This window comes from Crotalus tigris, unplaced genomic scaffold, assembly GCF_016545835.1.
Source record: "Crotalus tigris isolate CLP2741 ecotype Arizona unplaced genomic scaffold, ASM1654583v1 scf7180000018125.1543573, whole genome shotgun sequence".
Lineage (NCBI taxonomy): Eukaryota > Metazoa > Chordata > Lepidosauria > Squamata > Viperidae > Crotalus > Crotalus tigris.
Genome location: NW_024096837.1, coordinates 542,237 through 569,558, shown reverse-complemented (window position 1 = coordinate 569,558; position 27,322 = coordinate 542,237). Strand labels below are relative to the sequence as shown.

Here is a 27,322-nt window from a genome sequence, read left to right as displayed (position 1 = left end):
TGCCGTTTTTGCATACCATTGCCAGTTCCTATTTCAACTCCCTCCTCCAACCCCCCTCCTCTCCCAGCCTGCCGATTCATACACCCTTTGTTATCCATTCCTGTCATCTTTCCCCCCCCCTTCCTTCAACCCTCCCACCTGTTGATTAACATATTGCTCCTGCCTATATATATATATATATATATATATATATATATATATATATGATTTTAATTCACATTATATCTAGTTTTCAATAACTTTTTTTTAGATTTTTATTTTTACTCTGATGTATCTTCTATGCTTTTTAATGGCTGCCCTCCTTATACTGGTCTATGACTGTAATAAAGATTTGGTTTATTAGCTTGAGATTCCTGCCCTGCTTGGTTTTTTTAAGCATTTGTAAACTGGGAGGAATGAAACAGCTGTGAAAGAGAAAGTTTTTTCAGTCTGTACACATGCAGTTTTAAAAGATTGTGAAGGGACAAGTAAGCTCCTAAATCACACTCTTGTATGATCCTGATTTACAACATTTTTGCTAAGAACTGGCACTTACTACTGGTTTTCTGCAAAAACACCTCAGAGTGAACAATGGGCTCACTTAACGACCATGGATTAATTTAACCATGGTGATTTGCTTAACAACCACTGCTAAAAGGCATAAAATCAGGTTGGTATATACATGCACATAATAATCCACTTTACGACTGTCATGACATACAATTATAATGAACAGGTTCCATTATAGTCATAAATTGAGAACTACTATATATAAATATTTGGGCACCCCAATATTGCACCTTGCTTTATTCCTGCAGCACGTGAAAGTGCATATTAATAAAATGAAACTGTGTATTACTTAGATTCATAAATCTTGTCATATAAATTTCAGGCCAGGTTCAAATTACACTTGCCAGTACCTTACTACTGGTAATTAAAACATGAGCATACAGTGATTTAGCACCATTTGAAGAAGGAGCCCTTCCAGGAGAATGGAATTTGGGGGTGGGATTTTCAAAGCAGTGTGGAAGAAATGGCTGCTGTACTTATTTGAACGTTTGATCAATACATTAGTAGAGCGTTCTGTTTCTTCCCTATGAATTGCCCTCATGCAGCAGTCTGTTTTACTTTGACTAATGGAAACATACTGAGGCAATCCAAAAAAACCAAGTCTTTTGACCTTGAAATTCAAATAGCCGCTAGTATGACTTGTTTAGCAGCTTATCATTTCCAAGAGATAATAATGGGAAAATAGGCATGTTTTTGCTAGACACTTCTGTCAAAGGTGAAAATTAAAATAGTAGTGTTCTTGGACTTAAAAACATATACCAAAAAATAACATTAGTGGAACAAGAAAAGAAAGAGAAAATAATTACAAGTAATCCAAGTAACCATCTGTTTAGTGACCGAAGTTACAACTGCATTGTGTTAGGATCTGTGGTAAGTCATTTTTTTTTCCAGTACTGTTGAAATGTTGAAAAGTCTCTAAATGAATGGTTATAAGTTGAAGACTACCTGTAGTGTATTCGAAAAACTAAAATGTTCCCTAATGTCAAGATTGAAAAAACCAAATTTTGTAAAGCAAAACCAAAAACTTTTATTAAAAGCACTTTTCTATTGCTTTGCATTAACGTCAAGCAAAAAGTGCTTGATGTTAATAAAAGCAGTTTATTTATTTATGCAACTTATCCCTGGTTTATTTAGAACAGACTCAAGGCAGTTTGAAAAGAATAATTAATCCAAATTAATGATTTGAGAAAAAAGGTTCTTCCTCCAATTTTGTTTCTAATGAATACCATTATTTAGCACTTTAACCTGGGAGTAAGAGCAACTGAATTCATAAATTAAGTGTCATTGTATTGGGCGCAAAACTATATGAAAAATGCCCTCCATATTGAACTACCCTTGGGATGATCCATAGCTTTTTCTAATATTTTCTTGTGATATCTGATACTGTCCATCTATCTTATCTGTCACCTTTTTTATTGCTTTCAACTTTACCAAGCATTATTTTCTCACAGGCCCCAAATATTGGCTAATTGTCACCTCATGGGAATAGTCAGTCTTTGTTACCTCTAAGGCTGATTGACTGTTTCTTGTTAAAGTCTATCATATTCTTAGTAATAATCTCAAAAGCTATACTTTAAGCTGTTTTCTTTCTCTCCTACTTTCTCAGTGTCCAGCTGTGAAACCATATATCCCTAGTCCTTAGGGCTGAGTTATTAATCTTGGAGTCTTTCCTTCTTTGCTATGGCACAAACCTGTCATGGCAACCTTTTTTTTCCCCTTGCCTTCAACAGTTCACTATCCAATACCTGAGGCAGCCTTAAATCACCTTTGCTATAAATTGTTGAGGTAGTGCTTTTCCTGATATCTGGGCACAGATTATGCCATGGATTCAATCTGACACATTTCACCAATCACTTTGTTGATTGTAGAGTCAGATGATTCCTAAGTGTTGACATGAATCCTGCACTGATTGGCTGCTTTAAGTTTGGGCAAGTATACCCCTCCCATCTGGTCCTGGGATTGTCTGCCAGAGCCATCACGTTTTGGACAGCAGGAGAGTCCAATTTTTTCAACCAGGATCGATTCCTGTACCCAACAGATCTCTGTGCCAATCCTCACAGCTAACTAGCAGAGGTAGCTAGCAGGATCTGCATGGTGAAGAGGAAGAGAGGAGAACTGTGTCTGATGCTACAGGACAAATCACTTTGTGCTTTTCATCTGTTGCTGCATTTGAACTTGGTTTTAGTATTATTCTGAAACAGAATAATGAAATGCAGGTTCACAAACAGCCCAACTATCCACTGATAGTTTGGATCTCTTTTAATGAATTGTATAAAACCAGAAAATATAGATATTGAAACTCATTTCTACTCTACCACCACCCATGCTAAAGGCAGTGATTGATAGATATTTTCTCACTAGCTGGTGATTTCCAGAAAAACAGCCAAGGGAATCTATTAATTGCTTGCATTGTGTCCTCACCAGGATAGGAATCAATGAAATCATCAAATATTATGTTTATGTAATGTTCTGGCAGTTGATGACTCATGGATAGTATTTAAGTAATCCACACAATAGGAAGGAAGGAAGGAAGGAAGGAAGGAAGGAAGGAAGGAAGGAAGGAAGGAAGGAAGGAAGGAAGGAAGGAAGGAAGGAAGGAAGGAAGGAAGGATCTTTTAGTATTTTCAATGAAAGATCTTTGAACAAAATGTATTTTAATAAAAAAAATTAGGAAAATCAAATTTCCTTCTAGTTTTGCTTCTATATCTGTAGATCCTAAAGCTGTGCAACACAAGCAAATCATTTTCCCTTGAAAATTGGAAACAGCCTCATCAGGTAGGAGACTTAATATAGCAGGACTTTTTCACTTTGCTTATGTGCATGTATGCATTTGGATGAGCATGCACAGCCAATTCTCTCTACTGACAGTCCCAACAAGTTCTGTAAACAAAGTACTTGGAGATGAAGATTTTATAACCTGGAGGTAAAATAATCTTAGAATACTAGTACCAAACACAACTTCCTTGACACTGCGTTCAAAATAAGATGCCAGTGAAGAGACCAACAAGCTGAACTAAAACTAAAATCTTATATATTTTTTGCTAGGGTGGTGCATTGGGTAGAATGCAGTATTGCAGGCTAACTCTGCCACAGCCAGGAAGTTCGATCCTGACTGGCTCAAGGCCCCATCCTTCTGAAGTCAATAAAATGAGGACCCAGATTGTTGGAGGCAATAAGCTGACATTGTAACCTACTCAGAGATTGCTATAAAGCACTATAAAGCCCAGGTTTAAGGCAAAATGACTTCTTATCAGGTCCAGAATGGGACGGGACCATGGCAAAGTGGCTACAGGATGTCCTTGCTTAACAACCATTTTAGTGACTGATTGAAATTATGACAGCACTGAAAACAAGTTAACAAATTATGACCATTGCAGCAGGTACATGATTGAGATTCAGGTGCGTCATCACCATCATGCATCATTTGTGACCTTCCAATCTGGCTTCTAACAAGCAAAGTCAATGGGGAAACTGGCAGAGGGGTTGTAACTCATGGTCATGTGATGTCTCAATGACCATGGGCAACTCACTTAATGATGCAACTGGGATTGCCAAAATGGCTATCGCTAAGCATCACATGTTTCACTTAATGACCACTTGCTTGGCTAGTCCCATTTAGGATTCTTAAGCAAGGACTACCTGTATGTGAATATGGTGATATCCATTCTACATTTGACATCAAATTATTTGGTATAGTATAGTTACTGTCTCTATTTTGATCCCTATCCTGTCTTCCTTGCCTCTTCATCCACTGACTGCCAATCATGTAACTTTCTTCCAAGATACCGTAATAGTTGAAAAAGACATTTTGTTGCATCTTGAGAGTGCAGTTGGATAGTTTCAGAATGAGGAAAATACTATTATCGTACTATCTCATTCCAAGGCTGCGGACAAGGTTACTGCCACATGGGGGAAGGCAGCAAAGAAAAGAGTGTTGCCAGGGAGCATTTATACCATATTTGGTTAGGTGCTGAGATGTTTGTTAAAAAGTTCAGGGTCAAAAGACAGCATAGAATACTTACAGCAGAAAGTAGTGTAGTCAAGGGCTTATGCAGAGTTCATATAAATAAGATCCAATGCAACTAGCAAAACACCGTTAGATATAGCCAGTCAGGTGTGGTTAATCAATTATATTATTAGGCAACAAATGTTACATTAATGTTGCCAGATCTTTGTTGCAAAAATCTCAGTTTCATTAAATGGTAGCAAAGAGATTAAAAAACCCTAAAATTTACCACTGTCTAGTGTCATCTAGATTTTTGCTCCCTATATACCTATACCAGGGATAGGAATTCTAGGAGTTGAAGTCCATGAGTCATAAAAGAGCCAAGGTTGCTTACCCCTGACCTATACTATATATTGAAAAAATAAGAAATAATGTAATTTCCCAGGGGCCTGCTTTTAAATACTTGCAGACATTTCAAACCAAGCAATTACATTAAAACCAGTGATGTGATAAACTGTTTATAAGAATTCAAATTGTACTGGTGTTGCTTTTTGGGATGTTGCCTGATGATAATACATCCAGCCGACTGTGTGCACATCCCCTTGACAGAAAAAAAGATGCAGAAAATCTGTACAACTTCTTTCCATTCCAGTAGCTTTTCACTTTTGCCTGGTGCCCAGATACATGGCTAAGACATATGCCACTGTGTAGAGGCCATTTTAATAATTTCCTGGGGATGGCGTCAGTACAAGGCAAGCTATTTGTGTACATTTACTTATTACAAAACTGGGACAGTTTTCTGCAAGCCATGTCAACTTTTCCAGGGCTGCAGCTGAATTTCACTTTTCAAGAAGCTCTTGCTGATTTTTCCTTCACCAATCAGGCAATATGCCTACCTACCTATCAAGCTGCAATGTTATGCAAACCCATCCCTCTTATTCTATTATACCATGAGTTCCCATAATGTGAAGCTCTTGCTTAGGGGTGCCTTAGGAAGGGAGCTAAATAGGTCACAGGTAAAATGCACGGGCAGAACCTACAATTATGACTGAACTCAGCCAGGGTAGTTTTTCAACAAGCCATGACTAGCAAAATTGTGCCTTAATACATGTAAACTGAATAATCATTTTTTCCCTCCAGCTCTGCTCATATTGGGCCCAAAGAATGGCACCTTATTTCTATTCTGTAGCTGAAGGGGACAAGATATTCCAGAAGGGTGGATTTGGTATAGAAACCTATGTTACATTCCTGATTGCTTATCAACTGCAAACTGTAATAGCTTTCTGTAGAGAAAATAGATTAGAGAGTAAACAGCTTAACCCTTTCAATATCACTTATCCATTCCAAAGAGCCTGTTTCAAATTTCTTTTACCATTTGAACATAGGTATGTTTTGACCAGCACATACAGCTTCGTTTCTGTTATGTCCTGAGCCTGTGAAAGCAGGCTTGGGGCATTGCAACGGTCCCGGGCAGGTGCAAGCTGCCCAGGACCAGACTGGCTGTCGCCACACTCGCGCGCATGCGCGAATGCAAGCGCACCAATTGCTGCAGTTTGGCCCGGGAATCGCCTATAAAAAGGGCAGGGAGATTTTGGCGTTGTTGGCGTCTTGTAACCAGTATGCTGAACAGAAATAAAGAGGTTCCTGAGAACTACAACTGCTTCTCATGTCATTACCATTTCGCGAAGGACTTAACACTGGCGACGAGGATGGGATTGCCTTACATCGACTGAAGACAGGTGTAAGCTTACCCTAGAGTCCTGAGCAGCAGGAACGGCGTTAACTCAGCAGCTGCCCGCCAATCCAGCGAACATCGGGGGTAAGCTGGCTGATAGACCCTTCCTTTTCTACAAAAATGGCAAAAGTTGGAAGACTTTCAGAATTCGACGTCTCGCATCCGGAAAGATGGGAGTCCTACGTAGCCAGGGTGGAAAACTATCTTAAAGTCAATCAAGTAAGAGAAGATAGTTTAAAAGCCGCCACCCTGCTGTGCGTTTGCGGTCAAGACGAATTCGAAATCGCTGAAAACATAGCAGCACCTGTACCTCTAGAATCTGTTAACTACACCGATCTCAAAAAACTACTAAAGGAACACTTCCAGCCCAAGTTGTCTGTCATCGCTTGGCGCCACACCTTCGAACAGAGGGATCAGCGACCCGGAGAATCAGCCAAAGAATACATTGCTGCGCTGAGAAAAGCCATTAAACACTGCGAGTTCAAGGATCTAGAAGAACGGCTGAGAGACAGATTTGTATGCGGACTGAGGCATAGAGAATTGCAGCAGAGACTTTTCGCTAAAGAAGACTTATCATTCCAAGATGCCTTGAGAGAGGTTACTGCAGAAGAGGCAGCGGGCGGCGCCATCAAGAACATGAGGCCGATCAGAAGCACTCCAGAAGCTGTGTCCATGCACCAGGAAGGAGTCCAAAGGAACCCAGAGGAGGATCCTGACGATGAAGTAGACCGTCTCTACTCCACGAAAGAAGGGAAACAGAAGGAAAGCTCTTCAGCTCTCCCCAAGTGCCTCGGTTGTGGAGGTCGCCACAAGAGGACCGACTTTAGATTCCGCTCCGCTATCTGTAGGGCATGCGGAAAACAGGAACACATTGCAGCTGTGTGTCTGGGCCGTCAGAAGGTACAACCTCGGGAAGAATTGCGCCTGAAAGGTACCAGGGTCCCCAGCCAAAACAGGGTGGGTTTCTGTGCTTCGCGAATAAGCATTTATAGGACAGGCACACACAAGCCCATTAAGAAAAAGCTGTCACTTAAAGTGAAGCTACAAGGGGTTCCATTGGCTATGGAACTGGATACGGGGTCTGCACTTTCAATCATTTCCATGCACACGTTTAGGAAGATTTGTTCTGGCAGCGGATTTCAGGCCAAGCTGAGGCCTTCCGACATTGTGTTAACAGACTTTCAAAACTCCAGAGTGTGTGTTAAGGGGGAGGCCACCCTTAACGTACAGTATAAGGATTTTGAAGGTCCACTAGATGTAATAGTAGTAGGGGGTGAGCGAACGAGTCTCATAGGACTCAATTGGTTTGAGGCCTTGGGAATACACGTCACAGGGCTCAATAGCTTGCAAACAGTAGACCTACAAGAAGTCTGCAAAGAATTTGCAGATGTTTTCAGCCCACAGCTGGGCACATACAAAGGACCCCCTGTGTCACTGAAATTAGACCCCACTGTCAACCCTATTAGAATTAAAGCAAGAAGGGTTCCTTTTGCCTTGAAAGGTAAAATTGACACCGAATTGGACAAATTGATTCAGCAAGGAGTTTTAGAACCTGTCGACTCCAGCCCTTGGGAGACCCCCATTGTCGTGCCTCTTAAGGCAAATGGGAACATTCGCATCTGTGCAGATTACAAATGCACTCTGAATAAGGCATTGCAGCAACATGCCTATCCTGTTCCCGTGGTCAGTCATATTCTGGCCTCCCTCAAGGGGTGGCGTGTTTTTGCAAAGAATGACCTAGCTCAGGCATATCAACAGTTGCCTGTTGATGATGATGCTGCTGTAGCTCAAACCATTGTGACCCACAGGGGGGCATTCAAGGTAAAGAGGTTACAATTTGGAGTAAATGTTGCTCCTGGAATTTTCCAAAGCATAATGGAAAACACACTACGGGGTATACCAGGGGTTTGCCCCTATTTTGATGATGTTTTAATTGCTGGAGACTCTACACACAACTTAGCTGACAGATTAAGGGCTGTCCTGCTGAGGTTCAGGAAAACAGGCCTCAAACTTAAGAAGGACTAATGTAAAATTGGGGTGCCTTCTACAGATTTTCTGGGATTCAAAATTGATGCTACCGGGATTCACCCTGCTGAATCCAAATTGAAAGCTATTATGCATGCTCCTAGGCCAAAGTCCAAGGCCGAACTACAGGCCTTTCTGGGCCTTCTGAACTTTTACAACTCCTTCCTTCCAAACAAGGCTAGTGTAGCCGAGCCTCTTCATATGCTCCTGGACAAACAGGCAGTGTGGCAGTCACAAAAACACGAAGCAAGTTTCAATGAGGTTAAGGCCTTACTCACTTCTAACAGTGTGCTTGCACATTTCAATGAATCCCTTCCTGTGTGCATCGCTTGTGATGCTTCTCCTTATGGGGTGGGAGCCGTACTAAACCACCTCAGACCAGATGGAACCTTGTCTTCTGCAGAGCGAAATTATGTTCAAATTGACAGGGAGGCTTTAGCTGTTGTTGCTGGAATCAAAAAGTTCCATGATTTCCTATATGGCAGGCATTTCACGGTCTTCACTGACCATAAGCCTTTGTTGAGGCTGTTTACACACATAAACAAACTCCCCAAATCATCTCCCCCAGAATGCTGAGATGGTCTATCTTTCTGTCTGCCTATGATTTTTCCTTATTTCACAAACCTGGGAAAGAAATGGGCCATGCTGACGGCCTCAGTAGATTACCCCTGCCAGTAATAGAGGCTGACCCTGCACCAACAATCAATATCCTCTCCATTCAGGCCTTGCCTGAGTCCCCTTTAGATGCCAGGGATGTGGCTGCTGAATCAGCCACAGATCTCACACTTTCTCGTGTCCTATCTTGGGTTTTATCTGGATGGCCAGAGAGCTGTCCAGGCACTGAGTTTCAGAGTTTCTGGTCCAAAAGGAACGAGTTATCCACTTTCCAGGGTTGTCTGCTTTGGGGGAGCAGAGTTGTCATTCCTGCCTCAATGAGGACTAGGGTCTTAGGTTCCCTCCACGAGGGTCATCCTGGCATTGTACGTATGAAGGCGCTTGCGCGCAGCCAGTTGTGGTGGCCTGGGTTAGACAGAGACATTGAGGCTAAGGTGCATGCATGCTACCTTTGTCAGCGCTCACGCCCTGAAATGCCCCAAGCTCCTGTACATAGATGGGAGGAAACACAGTCTCCATGGTCTAGGGTGCACATTGACTATGCTGGGCCCTTTCAGGGTCAATTCTTCTTGGTCCTGGTTGACAGCCATTCAACATGGCTTGAGGTTGTACCTGTCTCTTCCACCACCACTGCAAAGACTATTCAAGTACTGAGGGGGATTTTTGCTGCACACGGGCTTTCTGATGTCCTCGTATCTGACAATGGCCCTCAATTCACTTCTTCCGAATTCCAAGCTTTCTTACAGGCCAACATGATTCGTCATGCCACCTCTGCGCCTTTCCACCCATCCACCAACGGTATGGCTGAACGCATGGTTCGCATCACCAAGGACGCTTTGAAGAAAATTACCTATGGAGACTGGCATCACAGGTTGGCTGACTTCCTCCTTTCTTATCGCACTACACCTTCCACTTCTACCAGGAGGAGCCCAGCTGAACTTCGTTGGGGGCGCAAACTGACTACCAAGCTTGACCGATTGCACCCGGACAGACTACCTTCCACAATCACACACCCCAGGGCACCTAAACAACTGCTTGTGGGTGCCCCGGTTTGGACTCGTAACTACGGGCCTGGTCATTCATGGGTCCCTGCTACTGTGTCCAGGGTCACAGGTCCTTTGTCCTACGAGGTTTCCCTGGACGACGGTCGTGTCCTGCGACGACACATCGACCAGCTCCGCACTAGACGGGACCTTCCCACTGAGACTCCTGTTTCTTTTCCATGGGGGGAGGGGGACCCCTTTGGGCAAAGGGAAGAGTGCGGGCTGCCGCCTATCATTAACGAGGGAACTACAGACAGCTCATTCTGAGATTCCACGAGTGCTCCAAACAGGAATTCATGGAGCCCAACTAGAACTCAGGCACCAGTGCCTACTCCAGCCAGGGAGTCACCCCGGGGGCATAATCACTACTCACCCGCATCTCTCAGTACTCCAGTCAGGGAGGATATCTGGGAGCGTCCAAACAACCCACACCCTGCAAGAGAGCTGGCACACATTCTGTCTAGTTGGCCCAACACTGCCCCTGTCCCTAGAAGGGGGCAAGCACACAGGGAGGTGATCGAGGAACCGAATCCCGACTACAACACCTCTGGCATCACTCAGGGGACAACTGAGTTTTGGGACAGTACTGAAACCCCAGCAAGCCCGGGTACAGAACGGGAACACGGGGAAAGACAACCTCTTGACAGGTCTAGGACAGACCTGGGAGGTTCTACAGAGTTGCCCAACAGTGACAGTCACTTAAGAGGGCCAGAGAGCCTGTAGCCAGGCAGGACAACCAGGTCAAACAGAGAAAGAAGCCCTGGCCTGACGAGCCCTGTGGGCAAGCAAGCAGGCCAGGCATTGGAGCACAGTCCTTGGGGATCACCAGGGCCTAGCAAGGGGGACAAGCATACATCACCCCTCAGTCAAGGGGTACTTGGAAGGTACCCAGAAGTCAGGAGGTCACAGAGAGCTAAAAGATCTCCTAAGTATTCAGAAGATTTTGTAACCCTACTGGCAAAACAGAGTTAACAGAGAGTATTCCTGTACACATAGGAAAATAGAACACTGGGGAACAATAGAAGCAAAAGGGATAACTGGTACAAAGCTAGTATGGGTACCACACTCGTATTGGGTTGTATATTATTATTTGTATGATCATGGTCTTAGCCGGGGGGGAAGGGGTGTTATGTCCTGAGCCTGTGAAAGCAGGCTTGGGGCATTGCAACGGTCCCGGGCAGGTACAAGCTGCCCGGGACCAGACTGGCTGTTGCCAGCACTCGCGCACATGCGCGAGTGCAAGCGTGCCAATTGTTGCAGTTTGGCCCGGGAATCGCCTATAAAAAGAGCAGGGAGATTTCGCCGTTGTCGGTGTCTTGTAACCAGTATGCTGAACAGAAATAAAGAGGTTCCTGAGAACTACAACTGCTTCTCGTGTCATTGCCATTTCGCAAAGGACTTAACAGTTTCTTCCTTCCAATTTCAAGGAGTGGAAAAAGGGTTTTTCTGGCACTGGGCTATTTTGTTGAATGGATGTGCGCTTGCAACCAACATGACTAAGACTAAAGAGAGGAAATAGTGCCTCAGATATTTCCATTTGCTTTTTTTTAAAAAAATGGGAAAGCTGATTCTTCAGGACAAGTTTAGACTCTGACTGCAGGATGTAATTTCTAGTAGGCTAGTGTGTGTGTGTGTGTGTGTGTATGTGTTTATGACAGTGTTTTATATTGTGTTGCCTTCTAGTTTCTCCATAATTTTAAACCAGTTCCAATTTGCTATTTCCTTAAAGCAATGTTTCTCAGACCTGGGTAAATTATCCAAAATTGGGTAAAAGTGGTTTTTCTTTGGGCAGCGACACATGAACTCCATTAATGGTTTTGCAGAGCAATGACTGAACCTAGGTCAAGCAGTCAGTGCAAAATGTTATTTGAAGAAAAAAAAAAAGGACTGTTTGTAGCCTTTCTGGTTAACAATTCAGGATCAATATCCTATGGTAGCTGCAGATGCTGTGATGTACCTCTTTTTCCAAGCACCTACATGTGTGAAGTAAGATTTTCCACTCTTGCCTTCATAAAGAGCACAAAAAGAAATTATTTGCTGAACCCTTAAAAATGGTTTTCAGTAAAGAGGGAAAAGATTTGGGAAACCCTGCTTTACAGTTTTTAAATATTTGCTTCACAGATTTGCTCCAAGAGAATGAACCACAGATATATTCAGGTCCAATGGTAGGAGAAAAGGCCAGAAGCTGTGAAGCTTTTATGTTAAGCCCTCTAAAGTTAATTTGTTTTGCTTGTTTCTAAAGCAACCAACAGATCAAATTCCTCCAGAAAAGAAGAAGAGAGCCAAGGGAGATTGCTGCTATCAAAAAATATGCTAACAAAAGTCAGAAAGCAATCATGATACAAGCTGTTTGCCACTCAGCAGTGCCCTTGAAAAGAGAGGGAGCTTGCTTTTTTTTTTTTTTTTTTTGCAAATCTGCACTCCCTTTTGAAAATGCAATGAATGTGGGAGAAGGCTATTGAAACCTATAAGCCTGAACACATTCCTATTGCTTCCTTTATAATTTTAAAAAGGCCAATATTTTCCTATATGCTAAAGAGATAGGAGACCAAATGTTCAGCAAATGATGCTCCATTGCTTTGGTAACCAATCTTAGAGTCTCATATTTGCAAAACTAATTTCAGCAGAAGGAGTCTGAATAATGCAATAGTGCTATTGCCTGATTATACTTCAGGCAACTAAAATATCCTTGTCAGAATATTTGTGGCTGCATCACTTTGTACTGTACACCTGAAGATTTTATTATATAAACTACTGCAAGCTATTCAGAATTGTGAGGGTCTAGTAATTTAATAAATATAGCAATAACTAGAGATCTAACCAAGCAGGGTATCTGAATAGGAGTAAGTCATCCTGCAAGTAATTGAGCCATATTCTGGACTATTGCAGTTTCCAGATTAATGATACATACACTCTTTTTTTTATAAGAGACAGTAATGTGTATGGATCTCTTCTACTGCCAGGACCTGCCAAGTACAATGAATGGAGTGGCAAATCAATACAGGAAATAATTGAAGTTGCTTTCCCTCATGACAGTTCAGGATATTGATCAGATATCTGAACAAAGGAGGACAGGGACAATGGGAAAGAAAGACAAGGGGGTGGGGAGGACACATTAAGTGTTTAACTTCTTTAGCATCTGTAACAAAAATTACATGAAAAACATTTCACATTTTTTTAAATATTCTTATCTAGTTTTGTTTTTGTTATTTTTTTTCCTTTGAATTTTGTATTTTAATCCTTTGGAATAAAATCAAATTTTTGCAAAAAAAAAAAGAAAGAAAGAAAGAAAAGAAAAGAAATTACATGAAAAACTGCCACCACCATTACCCGGGCATCACTACCTGAGCACCACTACTTAGCTCTATATGTATATGAAATTACTTTTTCTACTATCAGAAAGAGTGGTTTTCCAATGGCAGGAATGTGCTAGAATCAGTTAGGAAGTAAAAGCCTTCAGTCTGTAACCGATTAAAGTCTTGTCAATTTCAAGCAGAAGGAACTGACTCTGAGGGTTCTAATCAACTATTTAAGGTCAGGGAATTGAGCTTGTTAATTTGCACTTAGCACTTATTGGGGAAGTAGTGCTGCTCAGGGAGAGATAGTTTGTAGCTAGTTAAAATATTTGATTTTAATAAACTCTTCTAGAACCTTAGAGCATGTCCAAATTAATTATAACTATTTAGTTATAGTATATATGGAATTTATTTACTGTATTGACTGACAGGATTACAAAACCTTGCTCCTGGGTGCATACTTCTTTAACATTTATTTTTTTAAGAAATGCACCATTTGAAAACAGAACTTAGAGCTGAATAATTCCAATGTGCTTTACTGAAATGAGACAGTACCCGGGAATGGCAACTTAAACATCTCTTTTACTTTAAAAGACCAAAGAGCTTCACAAGCTCAACTTTTTAAAATATTCCAGTATCATTATCATAGTATTATACATAAGAAATCAAGCAGCATCTAAATCTGAAAGACAGTGTTTTGATTAGGAATGCTTCTTTTTATGATTAAGCTAAAATGTTAATATATATACATTTATTTAATTGGGCATCTGTTTCTCTCAATGAAGAAAGAATACCATATGTTCTCTTTCTCCAAGATGATGATGATGATGATGATGATCATCATCATCATCGTCATCATCATCAAGTTGGAAGGGACCTTGGAGATCATCTAGTCCAACTCCCTGCTCAGACAGGAAACATTGGCTGTCCAGTCTCTTCTTAAAAACTTCCACTGTTGGAGCATCCACCGCTTCTGGAGGCAGGCTGTTCCACTGGTTAATTGTTCTAACGGTCAGGAAGTTTCTCCTTAGTTCTAGGTTGCTTCTCTCCTTGATTAGTTTCCATCCGTTGCTTCTTGTCCTGACTTCAGGCGCCTTGGAGAATAGCTTGACTCCCTCTTCTTTGTGGCAGCTCCTGAGATATTGGAACACTGCTATCATGTCTCCTCTCATCCTTCTCTTCGTTAAACTAGATATACCCAATTCCAGCAACCGTTCCTTATATGTTTTAATCTCCAGTCCCCTAATCACCTTTGTTGCTCTTCTCTGTACTCTTTCTAGAGTCTCAACATCTTTTTTACCTCGTGGTGACCAAAACTGGATGCAATATTCCAAGTGTGGCCTTCCAAGGGTGGCCATAGTAAAGTGGTATTAATACTTCACATAATCTTGATTCTATCCCTGTTAATGCAGCCTAGCACTGTGTTGGCTTTTTTGGTAGCTGCAGCACACTGCTGGCTCAATTCTAAGGATTATCCACTAGGACTCCAAGATCCCTCTCACAGTTGCTACTATTGAGCAAGATACCCCCTATACTATACCTGTACATTTGGTTTTTCTTGCCTAAATGTAGAACCTTACTTTTTTCACCATTGAATTTCATTTTGTTAGATAGTGCCCAGTGTTCAAGTCTGTCCAGATCCTCCTGTATCCTAAGCCTGTCTTCTGGAGTGTTGGCTATTCCTGCCAGCTTGGTGTCGTCTGCAAATTTGATGAATTCCCCATCTATCCCCTCATCCAAATCATTGATGAAGATGTTGAAGAGCACTGAGCCCAGAACAGAGCCCTGGGGCACCCCACTACACACTTCCCTCCATGTAGATGCAGTTCCATTGAGGACCACACGCTGAGTATGGCTGGTCAGCCAGCTACGGATCCATCTGGTGGTGAAGCTGTCTAACCCACATTTTTCTATCTTATCAAGTAGTAGGTTGTGATCTACTTTATTAAATGCCTTACTGAAGTCCAAGTACAGTAAATTATATCCACAGCATTCCTCTGGTCCACTAATTTTGTCACTTGGTCAAAGAATGCAATACGATTTGTCTGGCATGATCTGTTTTTGACAAACCCATGTTGGCTTTTAGTAATGACTTTGTTTGCCTCTAGGTGTTCGCTGATTCGTTGATTCGTTGTTTGATTATGAACATAGTTATATTTTTAATTCACTTTTAAGAGGCTGAAGAAAAGGGTATTTTAGGTTGAAGTATATGATGAGTTACACTAGTACTATTCCAGTGAGATTAACAATAAGTAGACAAAATCTTTTCCTTCTTGTCTCTCTTATTGATATAGTACTTCGCACAACTTCAGTCAATAACCATAATTCAAATACAATTCTTTATGTTTTAGCATATTTATTTTCTAATTATTTAGCAGATAGTGGAAAGTGTGAAAATGGTATAAAAATAAACCACTTTATGTAAGAGGTCACTTGTAAAACATCAGATCTTCTGCTTCTTTAACAGCATTTTACAAATAAAAGATTGCTTTTGGCAAAGAATCTCCCAAGTCTCTTTGCTGTCAGCTTTGTAAATCAGACGAACTGCAAACTCTGAGCTTCTGCTAAGCTGGTGGAGATTAGCGGAGCTCAACATTCACTTCCCAGTTTTTAGATGATAACAATCCATTTAGATGAGCTGCCAAACTGCCTCTATGTGTATCCTGCAAATATGCAGTACGTTTTCCCTTCAGGGTATTTGCACAATTCAGATAGCAATCTCTGGAACTTTGGCATGACAGGTCATTGCCAATTTTGTTCCTTGGCAATATTTGAGGGAAATTCCTTTCCCCTCCTTTTGCTCATCACTGTAGTATAAGGTCTAAAATTGCAGGTAGTTCTCCATGTATAATGGAGTTTACCCAATATGATCATAAGTTATGGTGGACATTAAAGCAAGCACCTATGTCAGGGGTGTCAAACTGCCTGGCCTGTGGGCTGGATGCATCGTAGTGAAACTGCGCCCACCCCATTGCCAGCAATGGCAAAAAAGTTGCGATATGTTGTGACACATCACGTGACGTTGCGAGTTTGACACCCCTGACCTATGTGATCACCTTGCTTGATGACCAAAATCTTTAGTCTTGTTAAGTGACTGTGTAGATTAAACAGATCACAGGATGCCTCAGGGGGTTGGGGGCTATGTGCAGACCAAGGCCTGCACTGTAGCACCTTCCCAGCTCACATGTGGCCTGACCCAGGCCTCCCTCACACTGAGGTACCCTGTACTCTGCCTCCCGAAATACTGGGTCTATACATTTGGGCCTCCTTCCCCCTTCATGCCTCGGACCACTTACTTCCTTCAAAGATTGCATTCAGGAAAGAGAAGCAGCTGATCTGCCATACAGCCTTCCTATACGGAAGCCATGTGGTATTGTCCTGGAAGCAGCCGCAATTCTCGTGATCTGAGAATTGCAGCCTCTCCTAAAATGGTGCCCACTTCTGGGATGGTACTATGTGGCCTCCATATAGGAAGATTGCATGACAGATCTGCCAGTTCTTTCCAAAGGTGATCTTCCGAAAAGGTAAGTGAAATGAGGCATGATGAGAGAGGTGGATGTTGAGGGTGGAGATGGAATGGGAAGCAGGCCCAAGGCCTGGGGGAACCCAACTGGATGGGAGGTAGGCCCAAGGTACCCAGAAAATAGGATGAGGGGGAATTGGGGGGATGAAGGGAAGTTGGACTGCTGCAGCAGTCCTGTAATCAGTCATAAAAGCAGGCGGATTACCAACTGCCCAGATTTTGTTCATGTGACCACAGGGGTGTTGTGGTAGTCGTAACTTTGGGTGCAGGTCATCAGTCTCTTAGTAAATTAAAATGGTGGTTAAATGAATGGTTGTAAGTCAAGTTGTTGATCGGAATAACACGCATTAATAAGTTTACAAAATAATATAAAAGTCAAAGAAAAATAATTATCATTCCAGAAAAATAGGAGAAAGCAGGAAACAAAAATTATTACACACAGCTTAATTATAACTTTAGAATATTATTTTGAAACTTGGGAGAAAAGCAGAATAATATTCTCAAACAGTAATAATATGTGAATGCCTTTGAATCAATTTTTGCCTCCTGGTGACTAATCCCTGCAGTTTTCTTGGCAAGATTGCCTGCTTCCTACTGCTGAGGGAGTGACTAGCCCAAGGTCACTCAGCTGGCTTCCTGACTAAGAGAGGACTAGAATTCACAGTATCCTTGTTTCTAGCCTGATGCTTTCACTACTACACCAAACTGGTTCTCTTAAATATTAATAGATCAGTCAATAAAACAGAGCTTGCTTTCATAGCAATCAGCATACTGCTGGGATGGGGGGGGGTAGGGCTTTTTACCAATAAAATATGACTTCTCCATTGATAAAAATTATAATACATTTCATAGCATGTGATAAAGAGAGGCAAAATTGTCAAGTTTGTAATCAATTTCTCATTTTCCATTCTTTTTAATATACTTTTTTGTAAGTTTCAAAAATTCAGATAAACATTTTTGGGAGAATCATTATATTTTTGAATACATTATATTAGGGGTGTCAAACTCAATTTTATTGAGGGCTGCGTCAGCATTGCAGTTGCTCTTGGGAGGCTGGGTGGGTGTGGCCAGGGTGGGTGCGGCCTACTGGGTAGGCATGGATGGAGTGGGTGTGGCCTATTGGGTGGACATGGCCAGCTCTACATCGTTCATGTCAAGGGTGCCTGTGGGGGCCTGGGCAGGAGTGGGACAGATCTGAAGGTCTCTGGCAGAAGGGGGTGGGACCAGGGCAAGTGCCAAGGCATGGTCTACTGGAGGAGTCTCACTGTTCCTTTCAGGCCATGTGGGGTGGGGGCTGGATGGTGGTGCGGGCTGCCCAGAACCCTGGGCAGCAGAGGTCAAACACCCAGCCTGGCCCTTGAGCACCTGCGGCACCAAGCCCAGCCCCACTTCCCCAAGGGGGCACCCAGTTGATGGGTACGAGGGCAAAGTCAAAGGGAGGCTCATTCCATCTCCATGGGAGGAGACCCAGCTTTGTATTCAAAGCTTCCTTAGTAATAGGATGAGAGACCCCCAGGATAGGCCAGGAGGAGGGGGCAAGGGGATGGTGAAAGGGCAGCAGGGCAGGACTAAGGCAGGACTTCCCTCAGACACTCCCTCTCCTTTCCTTCTTTCCTTCCTTCCTTCCTAAGTACAGAGTGGTGGAAAAATATTTGAGATGAGGGAGGGAGGAAAACAGGCAAGAAACGCAGCTGGGGAGGTGTCACCCTTTGTGAGGAATGAAGGAATGCATCATCGCCTGGAAGTGGCCAGCACATGGCCCTCATCTACTTCACATATCTGGCTTGGTGGGCTCTGGGGGAGGGGATGCCATGAGCAGCATGAGAGTCAAGTTACCTGCGCAATGCCACCCAGCCCAGCCCCCAGCCCCCAGCCTACCCAGTTTCGGCAGGCAGCAAGGCGGTCTTCTCACAGTGCCGAGAGGCTGAGCCAGGTGGTGCAAATCCGAAAAGAAGTGCAACGCCGCCCAGCCCCCAGCCTGCCCGGTCTCAGCAGGCAGTGGGGCACTCTCCTCACAGTGCCGAGAGGTTGAGCTGGGCGGAGTGAAGGTTACCAGCTTTGCACCTTGCTGCCTGCTGAAACTGGGCAGGCTGGGGGCTAGGCAGCATTGCACTTCTCCCCCTTAGCCCATCAAGCCAGATATGTGAAGTAAGCCAGGGCCATTTGCTGGCCACTTCCAGGCGATGATGCATTTCTTCATTCCTCACAAAGGGTAACACCTCCCCAGCATGTACCCGGGGAAGACCAATGTGGCAAGGGCTGGTTCCTCGCTGTTTCCAGATGGCCTTGTGGAGCTAGGACCAAATGCGTTTCAGCTAGATGGCCACCACAAAATTATACATTGGCTCCCTCCCGGCCGGCCTGGGCCAGGGCAGTGGGGGGGGGGGTTACCTCAATGTTTCCAGGATGGCTTCGTGGGCCACATGAAACCACTTCGCGGGCCACATCCAGCCCCCGGGCCTTGTGTTTGACATGTCTGCATTATATTATTATACACGCTTGCAAGTTTATTACTCTAACATTTCTGGGCCACTTAAAAACAACTCTGAATCATTTTTTTACCTCAATACTATACATATATGTATATATATTTACATGTGTGTGTATATATATACGTGTGTGTGTGTGTGTATATATATATAATCATACATGCATATATATCTCTAACTCTTAACATGCATAAATATATAAACTATTGCAAAATTCTGAAAAGCTTGAACATATAACTGCTTTTCATTTATAAGCTGTCTGAATGCAGATATATATATTTAAAAACAAAAGCTGCTCAAATATTTTTGCCATGCACTAGTTTTGCCATGCATTAGTTGTAGCAAGTACGATTTAACTGTGTACTGAAAAATGTCAGTCTTCAACTGTTCAGAGTTAGTACAGTAGTATCTTATGCTACTGCAGTATTTGTATAATAAGTATTGCTATAAAAATCCTACTTTGTTATTCTTTCATTATAAGGCTTATAATTTCATTATAAAGCTATTTCTCAGTGTGCCTATACTCATGAGATACACATAGTTACGAATATATCAGGTTCATTTGTGTGCTCTGTTTTTAAATTCATGTCTAAACATTGTGAATGTAGCTGTAAGCAAGTATGGGCAAGTACCGAAAATATTTCTTTAGGCAGTCTTAAAGGTTTGGACCAGGGAAGTTATTTTGTATCTCAACTCTGAATGATTTCTAGTCACTTATCTGGATTTTGGATAAAGATTTTTCCAAAAAAATTGCTCCCCATTTCCTGGTCTCTCTTCTCTCCTCAGCAAAAAGATTTACCATTCTGGAAAGAAAATGTGATTTCCTCCCACTGGAATCACGTTACTTCACAACAACGTGGAATAGATCAATAGAATAATAGAGTTGGAAGGGATCTTCTAGGCTAGGTCATCTAGTCCAACCCCCGTCCACCCCCTTCCCAAGCTGGAGACCCTACACCATTTCTGACAAATGCCAGTTCAGTCTCTTCTTGAAAGCTTCCAGCGATGAAACTTCCACATTTGAAGGCAAATTGTTCCATTGGTTGATTGTTCTCACTATCAGAAAATTTCTCCTCACTTCTAGGTTGAATTTCTCCTTGATCAGTTTCCATCCGTTAAAATAGATAGATTTTAAGTCTTCTAGAGCTCTGATTAATCTAACTAACCTATATGTTACAAATTTAACTGCAATTACTACAGTTTTCTGCCTGCATGAATTATTATGGGCTATCTATGGGCTATCTAGCCTTTTAAGGCTAGATCAGTATTTCTCAACTTTGACAACTGTTAAAATTGTGGATTTCCGCTCCCAGAGATCTTCAACTGAATTCTGGGAGTTGAAGTCCACATGACTTAAAGTCGAAAGAGCGTCTCGGAAGGGAGCAATAGCCAAACAACCACAACGGTGATGCTGCCAGAACAACTGCAAGAAAGTCGCCTTTGCTTTTATTCTTAAGCTCACTTATTGGAGAGGTAAGCCGGCTGGGAAACGCTGACATCAAAGGAAAGGGGAGAGCAGCAAACATCCTCCCTTTTCCTTAAAAACAAAAACAAAACGAAGTTTTGAGTACAGAAAAGAGAAAGCCTTTGGCCACTGCTTTTTCTCCGATCCAGTTAGAGCAGCAGGCTGAGCTCTAGAAGTGTTGCCAGACCAACCCTTTCCCACCCGAACCGCCTTTCCTTTTCCGTGGGAGGAAAACAAACCCCGATCCAGCTGGCCGAACTCCAGACCTTCAGTTGCCAGCCTAGATCCGTCGACCGAAAGAAGGAGTGGCGTGTCCGGGCCAATGGCCAGCAAGGAGGACAGGCGTCTCTTCCGTGTTTCTCTTGTGCGCTGCGGTATGATAGGGGAGGCTTCCCTTTTTTAGCCTCAGAGGCTAGAAAATGCTGCTGCTGCTGTTGCTGCTGCTGCCTATAGCTGGATTCATAGGGCTGGGCGCTGGTTTGGGGTTAACAGGGCTGAGGAAGGCTTGGAGGGAGACACAGCCTTTGCTTTATGACTAGGTGATAAGGCGTCTTCCAATGCAACATTTCAGCCTCACTTGCACAGGCAGGAAGGGAACACCTAATTGTTTTCCACACTCTTGTCAGCCATGTTTATTTTGCTTATTCCCTGAAATTAGAAGAAACAGATCCACCAAATCTGGACTTCCAGTATCCAAATGGCCACTAGACAGCAACACAGAATTAGGATATACTTAACACTGTTCATCTGGAAGGAAGCCTACTGTATTCCTTGGATTTTCTGGCTTGCCATGTAGAACCTGTGCTGTTCCAAAAGACCATTCCCCAATCTGGTGCCTTTTGACTGGGTTGTTTCAATGTGCAATACTCCCAGCCAGGGTGGTCAATACCAGAAAAAAATCCATTTCAGGGGATACATGACTTTGTAGTAAGTTTTAGGATGAATTGATAGCTCAGTGGTGACTGAAGCTGACATGGAGATGGGCAGATCATAAATACCACATGGAAAATCAATATGTTTTAAAAACAATTCTTTGCTAAAATGGAGCATATGTAAATCAATTTTTGGAGAAACACATTGAGACAACTGCCTTCTAATTACGCAACAGAAAAGAAAATGTTCTGGCTGGGTCTGTGAATATTCACAGCAAGCATATCCTGAAAAAAGAAACTTAACATTTTTATTTTTGCTATTGGTAGCATTTTTTCCACCTTCCGTGACTCTCAAATTTTGCATGTGAAAAGGTAAAGAACAAAACTAATATGCTGTATTCTAGAGGATGATTATCCAGATGACCAAGTGTAGCCTTTGGCAACATTTTCTTCATTTATATAATTCAATGTGTTCAGAAATGTATATTCTGCTAGGCAATACTATCTAGTAAGTAAATGTTGCTTTACAACTGAACAATCTCTGTAGAGGTGGCAATATCTGGAATTTTTAAAAAGGCTGCTGAAGGGCATCAGGTTTAGGGCAGTGAAAATTCCTATGGTGTGTTGTATGATACTAAGCTCATCCTTTCTTTTGGGACTATTTTAAGTCAAGCAACTGTTATTTTGGCTGCTTTTCTTGCACTATCTTGATTCAGTCCTACTCAATATCACCATCTGTAGGTGAAAGTATGCATGTCTCACATAGCCCAGATGAGCCTACACACCAGCCTTTCACCTCCAGTGGTGCAGACTTCTACTGCCAAAATTCTCCGCTATGGCAGGATGTAGGAAAATCTATTACAGTCCTGACATATTTAGAGGACATCAAGTTGTGGGATGCTAAAGTCCATGGAATAAATGAATATTTTGAATTAGTTATTGTGCTCAGCATCAGTAAATAAAAAGTAAGATAAGATATGATAATTTTTATTGTCATTTTTTTACTGTGGGCACAACGGCATACATCAAAAATGAAATTTAGTTGCCCGTTCTCAAAGTGAACACATACATGATGCACACCTAAACATCCTATATACAACATATGTATAAACCCACACCTCTACATATACATAACAAATAAAAATTGAACACTGTCCATCTTGAATATATAACGGAAGGATTGTACGTTCATAAGTTTAATGCTGTATGGAATGAAACTATGGCTGTATCTGGATGTTCTGCTTCAGATACCACGAAGCTTCCTCCAGAAGGTAGTAAGGAAAACAGGTTGTGAAGAGGATGTGTAGTATCCCAGATAATCTTACGGATCCTGCTCAAGCAACGCTTCTGTGCTATGTCCTGGATGGGAGGGAGGGAACTGCCAATGATCTTTTTGGCCATCCTCACCACTCTCTGCACTGCCTTCCTGTCTGAAGCAGTGATGCTTCCAAACCAGACTGTGATGCTGCATGACAGGATGCTCTCGATCATTCCCCTGTAGAAAGTGGTAAGGATAGGAGAAGGAAGATGTGCTTTTCTCATGCGACGCAGAAAATGCAGGCACTACTGTGCCTGCTTCACCAGTGTCCTGCTGTTGAGTGACCAAGCCAGCCTACTTGTTAACTGCACACCCAGGAATTTGATGCTGGTAACCATCTCCACAGGTGAATCATTAATGCACAGAGGAGTGTGGTTGTGCCTGCCTTTTCTGAAATCAAAAATGATCTCTTTGGTTTTTTGGGTAGTTAAAACTAGGCTGTTTACCCCTTAACCTCCTTGCGGTAAGCACCCTCATTGTCATCATGAATAAGGCCTACTACTGTTGTATCATCTGCGAACTTCACAATATGATTGGTGGCAAACCTAGCACGACAGTCATGGGTCAACAGGGTGAACAGCAGCGGATTGAGGAGAACTTGTGCTCAAGAAAATGGTATTAGAGGTATTTGTTCCAACTCGCACATATTGGAGCCTGTTGGTAAGGAAATCAAGAATCCAATTGCACAAAGGAATGTTTAAGCTTATAAGGCCCAGTCTGTCTACTAGATACTGGGGAATGATAGTGTTACTGGTCATTATCTATAAGGTTACCTATATGACCTGGTAACTAAACCACCTGTCTTCCATAGTATCTGCCCAGCTGATCCAATCTGGCAGAGTTGGTGAACTCCATATTCCTTCAGTTCAACAAGGCCATCTCAGGACCCCAAAAGTGTGCCTTCAGTAGAACAACACCTGCCCTCTGGAAAGATTTCCCCTTGAGATTTAAATGGCTGCGAAGATCTGGCTTTTTGCCCAGCTCTTTGGCGAGGGTGATTGAAGCTACCTTTAGATTATGGGGTTTGTTTTTTTCTCTTGGTTCCCATCCAGTTTCGTCATACTTGCCATCTTTATTATTTACTTTTATTGTTTTCTTGTTTTGAATTATGTATAAATGTATAAATCACCTGGCAGAATGGCACAGTCTCCAACATTTTGAGCTGCTGCCCAACTACTATTACTATTTTGGATTTTATTTTCCTTGCAACCCTGTTTCTTCTGCCAGTTTCTTCTCTACCACCAAATTCTGTCACTTCTGCTACAGTTTGGGGGAGTTATCCAACTGACAGATACACTGATGGACACCGTCCTAAGTCCCTTTACATATTTTTCCCAACATTTCTGTGGGTTAGAAAGATGAAGGGCTATATAAAAAAAACAACTCTACAAGCAGCGTCAAACAATAAAGACTGGTGTATTCACCTGATACTTTGCTATAGTTGAGTATGGATTGCTCAATTCTGTTGGGACTGGACTGTAAACTAACCACATTATTTGAGTTTGCATAACATGTAAAGTTTGTGGTTTGCAACCGTTGAATGTATTAGCAAACAGAGTAGATGTTGCAAGCATTCATATCTACTATTCCAGGACAATGAATCAATGGTTGATTCCCATTTCTAAAAACAATGATTGACAGTGACTAGATTTGTCTCTTGCCGTTAGCAAAACACATGGATTTCCAGACAAGAAAGAGAACAGCAATAAAGACAAACAACCATCTTTGCATTAGCAAAGCCAACCAGAGTTTTACTTTTGGGTAATGAATTAGCCCCCAAATCCAGCTTGTTCAGCATTACCTACTGGTTGGGAGAAATAAAATCCTAAAATTTGCTCTTAATTCCATCTTTTTGTACCATCATATTTCCTTTTCCCTTGAGTTGTGGTTGTAGATAAAAACAAGCTAACATGCACAGTAACAAGATGGATCCATATTATAATTTTAATTAAAAACTATCAATTTTTTAAAAGTTTACACAATCCAATGATCTGCAACCTAATTTACCAAGCAGCCCTGAAGTAAGAGTAAAAATGAAGATATATTGTCTTGTATCCTAAAGAGTTTGGGTAAGAAATATCAGTGCCTTTTTTTCTGAGCTAAGCAATAGCCAATTATTCCCTGGGTAGGGCTTGTATCATCCAGAACTGCATCAGGATTATTTCCATATATATACAGTAAGGTAGATAAAATTAACTAGAACAATTAACTAGAACAATTAACCAGTGGAACAATCTGCATCCAGAAGCGGCGAATGCTCCAACACTGGAAGTTTTAAAGAAGAGACTGGATAGCCATTTGTCTGAAATGGTACAGAGTTTCCTGCCTGAGAAGGGGGTTGGACTAGATGATCTCCAAGATCCCTTCCAACTTTATTATTATTAAATATTGTAAGGGAAACCATTTAATACTTTTAGTCTCTGTATAATTCTTGAAGGAATAGAGAATAATTTGTTGCCAGATTGTATCAAAAATAATTAGAGATGAGCATGGAAAATATCAGTCATGACAAAGATCTTTAAAAATAACATATTAAAGGAGACAAAAATAATCTACATTTTTTTTAACAGACTTAATTAGGCCAGATCAAATAAGCTGCCTTAAGATACTGGCTGGTGCATTTTAGCCTGAATAAATCATATAATCATGATTTATTGTAAACATTGTGTACTAAATAACTGAATGCAATGTACTAAGCCATACAAGCTTGTTTGATTTTACAAAGCATGTTGTTTGAACTCAGTTGCTATGGTTTAGTCACTATATTATGTTTAGTCACTATATACACCCCAAGGTTCTCAAGCAACCGGCAGATGTGATCTCAGAACCACTGAACCAAATTTTTCAAAGATCCTGGAGCACTGGGGAAGTGCCAGAGGACTGGTAAAGAGCTGATGTAGTTCCCATTTTCAAAAAAGGAAAAAAAAAAGGACCCAGGAAATTATAGACCTATCAGCCTGACTTCAATACCTGGGAAGATTCTGGAAAAGATAATCAAACAACAAATCAGTGAACACCTACAGGCAAACAAAGTCATTACTAAAAGCTAACACAGGTTTGTCAAAAACAAATCATGCCAGACAAATCTTATTGCATTCTTTGACCAAGTGACAAAATTAGTGGACCAGAGGAATGTTGTGGATATAATTTACTTGGACTTCAGTAAGGCATTTGACAAAATAGATCACAACCTACTACTTGATAAGATAGAAAAATGTGGGTTAGACAGCATCACCACCAGATGGATCCGTGGCTGGCTGACCAGCCGTACTCAGCGTGTGGTCCTCAATGGAACCACATCTACATGGAGGGAAGTGTGTAGTGGGGTGCCCCAGGGCTCTATTCTGGGCTCAGTGTTCTTCAACATCTTCATCAACGATCTGGACGAGGGGATAGATGGGGAACTCATCAAATTTGCAGACGACACCAAGCTAGCAGGAATAGCCAATATTCCAGAAGACAGACTTAAGATACAGGAGGATTTGGACAGATTTGAACACTGGGCGCTATCTAACAAAATGAAATGCAATGGTGAAAAAAGTAAGGTTCTACATTTAGGTAAGAAAAACCAAATGTACAGTTATAGTATATGGGGTACCTTGCTCAATAGTAGTAACTGTGAGGGGGATCTCAGAGTCCTAGTGGACAATCATTTAAATATGAGCCAGCAGTGTGCTGCAGCTGCCAAAAAAGCCAACACAGTGCTAGGCTGCATTAACAGAGGGATAGAATCAAGATCACGTGAAGTATTAATATCACTTTACAATGCCTTGGTAAGGCCACACTTGGAATACTGCATCCAGTTTTGGTCACCACGATGTAAAAAAGATGTTGAGACTCTAGAAAGAGTACAGAGAAGAGCAACAAAGATGATTAGGGGACTGGAGGCTAAAACATATAAGGAACGGTTGCTGGAATTGGGTATGTCTAGTTTAACGAAGAGAAGGACGAGAGGGGTCATGATAAGCAGTGTTCCAATATCTCAGCGGCTGCCACAAAGAAGAGGGAGTCAAGCTATTCTCCAAGGCGCCTGAAGGCAAGACAAGAAGCAATGGATGGAAACTGATCAAGGAGAGAAGCAACTCAGAACTAAGGAGAAACTTCCTGACAGAACAATTAACCAATGGAACAACCTGCCTCCAGAAGCGGTGAATGCTCCAACATTGGAAGTTTTTAAGAAGAAACTGGACAGCCATTTGTCCGAAACGGTATAGGGTTACCTGCCTGAGCAAGGAGTTGGACTTGATGATCTCCAAGGTCCCTTCCAACTTTACTATTATTATTATTTGGTGTACAAACCAAGCTGAATGGTAATTGTTCTAGTAAAGAACTGGAATCCTACATTTTCCTGCCCCTCTAATTACTTTCCTTTCCTTTCTTCCCTCTTTCAAATTCTCCCTGCACACTGGAAGTTATGATGGGAGGTGGGAAAGTGGAATGCCACTA

General features: G+C 42.0%; 1 protein-coding gene across 1 annotated transcript in view; it reads left to right on the top strand.

The window, feature by feature from the left end:
* Window positions 1-20,650: 20,650 nt before the first annotated feature.
* LOC120310144 (centromere protein P) overlaps window positions 20,651-27,322 on the top strand; it is a 181,284-nt gene continuing 174,612 nt past the window's right edge. Inside the window, exon 1 of the mRNA XM_039348238.1 lies at window positions 20,651-20,694. The gene's annotated coding sequence lies outside the window, so the exon portion shown is untranslated. The remainder of the gene's footprint in view (window positions 20,695-27,322) is intronic.